A 7,618-nucleotide genomic window follows, 5' to 3' on the forward strand; every position below is an offset into this window, starting at 1 on the left:
GAACAAAGAATCCTCAGAATTCTAATTTTTATCTCTAGATCAAAAAATTAAAAAAAAAACAAAAAGTATATTTTATTTCCTGACATTCATAAATTCGTGTGGTTTCATGAAGACAAATCCATTTGCTTTAGGACACTGCACGGGTCCAGACTTGACCAATAGCCAATATCCAAGTGTGTAAGGAGAAGTTCAGAGTTGCTTTCACTCCTATAATCCTCAGGGGGCAGAGAAAATGTGCATTAAATCACTCAGATATTTAGGGTGACTTAACCGGTGGGTTGGACTCAAGCAGTGAGGGTGTTGAGAATGTTCTACAAGGAATGCACATTACTGTAAAGGAGGATAAAATCTTCATGTTTATAAATAGTGTAGGATCATAAAAGGATGTGTAAGTGTACATCATAAATAAAACAAGACATAATAGGGACAATGAAACGAACGAGGAATCGTCCCTGTTTTTGTAACTATCCCCAATTAACAGACGGAGAAACAGGCTCACAGGCTCAGAGAGGCACTTCGTCTGAGACCAGGAAACCCGCATGCAGAGGAGCTAGACTGCCTCGAAAAACGTAGTTCTCAGCCATCACACAGTAACTGCAGCCCCTCCCAGAGAAAGATGGAGCTAACTGGTCAGTCCCACCGAGACAAAGAGTCCTCAAAGCCTATCAGGATATTTTTTCCTTCCCTACCCCTCACAACCCCCCTGACCTGCCTCTCAAATTCCTCATATCAGGAGGGAGACAAACCATAAGAGACTCTTAATCTCACAAAACAAACTGAGGGTTGCTGGGTGTGGGGTGGGAGGCATAGGGTGGCTGGGTTATGGACACTGGGGAGGGTATGTGCTATGGTGAGTGCTGTGAAGTGTGTAAGCCTGATGATTCACAGAGCTGTACCCCTGGGGCAAATAATATATTATACATTAATAAAAATAAATAAAAAAAATAAAAAAAGTTTTTAAAAAAACCATATCAGGATACTGAAGTGAATTCTGGAATACCGAGACCAACCACACAGGGCAAAACTTTATAGAACATTAATGTAGAACTGAGGGGAAAATGTATATATTGGGTTTTGAAACATGACTTTTAAAATGAATATCCCACACTTAGACACAATTTAAAAATATTGAATTCAAGCCGTGCCTCCCCAGCTATTCTGCCTGGAACCGGTTCAGGAGCTTCAGAGCAGGACTCAGAGTTCCGGTCCTGGACTCCTGCATCCCTGAAGCTGGGTTGCAAAGATGGTTGCGGCTCCTTCTCTAAGTGGGGCATGTGGACAAGATCAAAATTAACTTCCAAGGCAAGCTGAGACCCAGTTCACTGAGAGCAGCCCCTCGTACACACTGTTTCAATGTCTGTAGAGGGTCTGGCAGCAGGACTGACCTCCAACTGAGCTCCAGAAGGGGACTACCTCGTGTTCTCTCCTGGGCGCGTCCGGCGTCCAACGATTAAGGTGCACAAAGGGAGAAGCCCTTTCCTCTGCCCAGGCCGCCAGGGGCTGGTGACGAGGAGTATTCGTGGTCTTTAGATGTCTGCAGAAACTGAGGTCAGGGCAAATAAGGGGTTAAAAGGTAAGCGAGGAAACCTGCAACAAAAGTGAACCTGATGTAAACTGGGGACATTGGGTGATAATGGCGGGTCAATGCAGGGTCATGGATGGTAACATGTGTCCCACTCTGGGGGCGGGATGTTGCTAACGGGTAAAGCTGTGCCTGTGTGGGGACAGGAGGTGAATGGGAACCTGAAACTGCTCTAAAAGAATTAACTCTTAAAAATACAACACCAGGAGCAATTGTATAAATCCCTATATTTGAAGCAGTTGCTGGAAGGGATTCTGTCAAACAGGAATATTGACATTTTACTGAGATTAAATAGGAATTAAGAAGAAAGAAGAAATTAAGCTTAACTCTAAGATCGTATTGACGTGTCGGGAGTTTTCTGACATAAGAGGAATGCTGAGGACATCCAACGATCGGCCTCAGAAATGAGGTAGGGAACTCATTTCAAATGTCAAGTTGCCAACCTTGCCAGGTGGTCATTCCATCTTCCATTACTTTCCAAGTCGGTAACAGTATTACACTAGATCATCTAGGACTCGGAACACACTGAATTAGGAAACTTTTTTCTATCTGAGTTATTTGCCCGTGAGATCAGGGTCCCTGGACACATTCTTATAGCCCATTTTCTTTCCGTTATTCTCTTTCTTTGCTTCTTCCCATTCAACAGTGAAGGATATCTACATTTCAAATCCCTCCATCAGCCGGTAACTGGTGAGCTTTCATTGTGGACCTCATCTGGGCGACCTGGGCCAATGGGAGGCTCATTCTCTACCCAGCCTTTACCATCCCAGTTTCCCAGGATCAAGAGCCCAAATAATTCTGGGGTCATTTTCACTCAGGGTCCTTAGCTACATATACCTTCCACCTTCTCGGTCATCTCCCCCTACTTCCCCCAAATGTCAGTACCCTCAACATGGGCCTTTCTTTCCCAGAATCAAGCACGGTATCCTCCATATTTATAGTATAGCCCACTCTGCTGCTAAAATACTCCTTACAATACGAAAAATAATAATACCTGCTTTCCAAGAAGCGTTTGTTTTTGAAACCCATCCAAAAATACATTTTCTTTTGCACTTCTATTGCCTGTGTTTACACTGCGGATATTTTAGCTCAGGTGCTGTGGGATGCTATTACATAAGACGATGTTTGGGGACATCGTGGGCTGAGAAGTTTCCCCCTGGGACCCGGTTGCTTTAAAATGTCTCCTGTGTCGCTGAGACCCCCCCTCCCTCCATGGCTGAGGCTAAGAGACATGGACAAGCTGTGAGCGGCACAGAAGCTGGTCGTGTGGGTTACTGCACATGCTCTTCAGCCCCTTCAAACGAAGGACTGGCCTCGTAGAAATGCTGTCAACAGTTTGCAGACCGGGGCTGCACACAGAAGAGATCCTGCTTGGGCAGGCGTGGACCCAGGTGGCTCTAGCCTGGTGTTTGGGCTTGTCAGTATCCAGACTCTTGACAATGTTCACCTCTGGGCATTAGACTTGTGAATCCTCAGTGAGGGCAGAGAGTGGCATCTTTTCTAATACATATTTCCAAAGAGCAGAGCAGCTGCTGGGTGAGAAGAGAAAATTCTAGAAGGGGAAAAGAAAGGAGAAAGGAGAAAAGAGCTGAAGAGCTTAGGCGGACAGTCAGACCCAAAGAAAGGGATAGTGAGTTATTCAGTCTTCTTGGAAGTCACCAAACACCTCAAGGGCAGGGAAGAGGTGTAAAATTCTATTCAAGAAAAGACGTATTAAGTTACAGGTGGTGTTATTGTTCTGTTTATACTTTTCCTTACTAGTTCCTTAAGGTCTGGCTTGATTATGCAACCTGCTCCAATTCTTAGGTGAAAAAAAGGAATTATCTTTTCTACTCATCCAAGGCAAGGACTGCTTCTCTGAGAAGGCTCCTTGACATTCAGAGAACATTTGTTTCCCACACCTGGTTTTGGGTACTGTTCTGCTTATGTTGGACTCCATCCCAGAAGGGGTACAGTTGTGTGCACAGAGTAGGTGCTCAGAAAGCATTGGTCAAGTTGACTTTAACCTGGCTATTTTGACTGCTGGTCATGGGAGAGATCTTGGAGGTGGTGTGGGTCAGCTCCGCCACTCTGAGAGGAGACGGTGAACTTCAGGGCACCACAGATGAGGAGAAATGCACCCTGTGTGAGGGATACACCTTCCAGAGGAGGGAAATCCGGAAATGCAGAGAATACTTCATCGGAGAAAAATTCTACATACAATAATAAAAGCCACCCCAAGCTCCTCACAATAAGATCCACAGATGGAAGAAGAGACGTGAAAGAAGGAAGGGTGTATTCATGTGTCAGATATTATTTTCATAGCCAAGGCAAAATTAACAATCCAACATAAAGAATTTGAGAACAGAATACTAAAAATGAATCTTGAAATGAGACACAGACATTTCTTTTTATATTTATAATTATCTCAAGCCCTTCCTCAAGATTTCCTGCAAGGGATAAAAACAGACACTTGAGTAATAGGTATTACTTGTATCTTTTACTAAGTTGTAAGCTCCATGAGATCAGGAGTTTCATTGTTCACCTCCGCCTAGCTCCCCCTGTGACCATCTCCCCCTGCCGCACACACATGGGCACACACACACGGGCAAAAACACATGGACACACACACAGTGGACATGCAGTGGACACACACAGACACACACACACAGGCATGCAGATGAACACAGAATACTGACACACACATGGGCATGCACACAGGCACATGCAGATGGACACAGGCATGGACACATGTGGGCATACATGGGCACACACTTGGGGTACATGCAAAGATAGATTTGCAGGGACACACATACAGACACACACATGGACATGCATGGGCACATACAGGCACACACACAGATAGACACACATGGACACACACATGAGGCACACATGGGCACACACACACATGTCTTTGCCTGGCATGGTAGCTGGACAACACAGGTGTTCAGTAAATTTTTAAGTAGAGGGGATCATTCAGTTATTAACCCGATATTATTAAGAAATTACTCCGGGCGAGTCCTTGGCTGGTGTCTTCACATCAAATAAGATAGAACGTTTGCCTTCAAGGGGTTCATAATGTGGTGGATGAACACAAGTTTCACGTTTATAAATTTCAGTAGATAGCATAAGGGAGCCCCCAAGGAAGAGTCAGTTAAATCTAGTAAGAAAGGTTGGTCAACCTGTCCAGACAAAGCACTTAAATTATATTTAGAAGCAGAGGTTTCCAGGTAGACTAGGGAACAATGTTGTCAACACAGAGGGAACAGCCTGAGCCGTATCATAGCTACACAGAAGAGGTCTCAGCCCACTGCATCGCAGGAACTAATGCATTGTTCACGTTCTATGCCACACTGTGCTCCTGGAGGTCAGGGACTCTGGGACCCCCATTTGTCTCTACAGCCCGAAATGTATAACAGTCCCGAGCAAACACCTGGTGCTCAATAAATGCTTGCCGGAGGAATATGCGGCAATAGATGAATGGCCCCAAAGAGACTGTCAAATCGTTTGCATAATTCCTCTTACCTCATTTTAACTACCTGGCATTTGACCCAATCTCCCCACATATGGCTTATCTACAACTGGGGGTAAAAATCAAAAAATTGTGCTGTAAGTTACTTCAATTTCCAAGGAGAGAACAGATGGTGGTTTTAAATAGTTATGGGAAGAAATTAATGGGAAAGAAGACAATGGCAAGAAAGATCCGTGCTTTCCCTGCGGGTGTAAACCCGGGTGAGGTCGTAAGAGGGACTCACTCTGCTTTGGACCCCATTTCTCCCGCAGTCAATCCACAAGCTGTAGCCACAGATTCTGTGACACTCAGTGACATTCACTCCAACTGGCAAAGAGAATGTGACAAGCAGGCCTATTTTTAAGTGGCAGTTGAATTGAATTCGTGTCAAGAAAAGAAAAGGGTCGGGTGGGAGAGTGAAAGGGAGAGAACTTTCGTGGGTGCCCTGCCGTAAAGAGCTCCATCACCATGTCCTGGGGGATGGCCCCCCGTTTGGAAAACACCAGGGCAGGAATGAAGGGAAGTTCTTCTGGGACTTCCAGACTTCTGAAGGGAAGTCTGGGCGTTGCTGGAAGACACGACGGTCGTCCAGAGCCTCGCACTCCAGGGGATGTCTTTGAACGCAGGCAGGGCTAGACAGCCAGGATGTTCTGTTGGTCCTGGGGTGTGGTGAGGTCACTGGGAAGCACTCAGTGGCCCAGGAATGCTCAGCCCCAGGTGACCTTGGCCATATTCACACATGGGATGAGGACCCTTCTAGCTCAACCACCGGTGCCCACACGAGTCTGTGTTTGTAGGGGGGAGGGTGGAGAATAAGAGGTGAGGCATGAGGGATGGGGTCTGAGCACCAGCTGAACTCTGAGTGTGTACAGGGGTCTAGAGCATGGTTTAAGGTCTTCACTTTTCTCTGGTCTGGAGAAATTCCAAAAAAGTTCAGGCGAAGAAATGATAAACAGAAATAACAGCCAAAAAAAGAATTTATTTTTAATAGGTTTGAGGGATACGCCAGTAGAAATATATAATATGCTCATGGACGTCACACCACCTTAGATTTACAATTTTTCAGAAATCGTCTCAATAAGAAGACTGCAGAATGACAAGCAGAATCATAAAATCAAAGTCATTAACCAGACTTCTTTCTGTTACCAATTTCCTCAGTGAGACAGATTTTTGTCCTAGTGTGGGGACCAGAATGAGATGCAGGAAAACTTCTAGGAAAGCCTTGATTTCTAAGAAGGTCAAAGTGCCATGTGGGGTGGGAGATGGGGTCCCTCTCCTGGAGGTCAGGATGTCTTGGCTTACAGCTCCAGTATCTGGAGTTTGCGGAGGCCCCCACTCTTGGTTTGAGTGAGAAAATAGGCCATTCGTGTATGATGGTTAATTTAATGTGTCACCATGACAGAGCTAAGGGATGCCCAGAATGCTGGGAAACATCACTGCTGGACGTGTCTGTGGGCGTGTTTCTGGAAAAAATTAGCGCTGAGTCAGGCCACTGAGCAAAGTTCCCCTCATCAATATGGACGGCATCATTCAATATGCTGAAGGCCTGGAAAGAACAAAAAGGTGGAGGAAGGTGGGATTCACTTCCTCTCCTTGAGCTGGGATGTCTGTCTCCCCCTGTCTTCGGACGTGAGTACTCAGAAGGCAGATTGTAGGACTTCTTGCCTTGGACTCTCTCAGCATGCGACCCAATTCCTAGAATGAATGGTTTCCCATAGAACTATACCAAGAGATCAGTTTACGTCTACTGTTTATATTTTTGTCTTTACCTCTTTCTTCTGTACCCACAATGGACAAAGCCAGGGTGGCCATCATTTTCCTGAGCAGGCCATGGGCTTCCTCCTGTGACATCCAGGGCTGCCTGCCCTCCCCGGCTCCATGTTCAGGTGTGGGAGACTCAGTTGGGGCATGGAGCAATGTTCTGGGGAGGCCAGGCATGGAGGCATCTTGAAAACTTGCCAGGAATCACAGATAGAACACTTCTGTCCCCTGCTGCAGCCTCCTGTGCCAGAAGGGGGGGCTCAGGCTCTTGCTTTTCTGAGATTTAGTCCCCTTTTGCTGGATCTCAGGACCAAAGGGTTTATTTCCATCCCTGTGGACCACACATGTACTTGACTCTCCGTGTCCCACAAACAGAAATTGGGGCTTTTGAAATATCTTCTATGCATGTGTGCAAGGGGATGTTAACTACATGGCCACACCTTGACACCTGGCCTCCCTGTCATCCCGTGGCCTCTGCGGTCAAGACATATGGCAAGGAAGTAAATGTCCCAGCAGGCCTCTCATTCCATGTGGTCTCTTCCTCCAACTCTGCACACACTCTTCTTCCTGCCCATTCTCTCTCAGAAACACAAAGGACGGGACCCCCACCTCGCAGCTGATGTTCAGCACTTGACAAAGGCTCACTGTAAAATTTCTGTCTTCAGCATTGGTACCTCAATGATATGACTGGAATTACAGAAACTTTAAAATTTGTAGACATTGCTGAGCTAGGACAACTGATTTTTTTTTCTTTCTTTCTCTCCAGTCATCTAGCAGGGCAC

This window comes from Meles meles, chromosome 15 (genome assembly GCF_922984935.1).
Source record: "Meles meles chromosome 15, mMelMel3.1 paternal haplotype, whole genome shotgun sequence".
NCBI classification, from domain to species: domain Eukaryota; kingdom Metazoa; phylum Chordata; class Mammalia; order Carnivora; family Mustelidae; genus Meles; species Meles meles.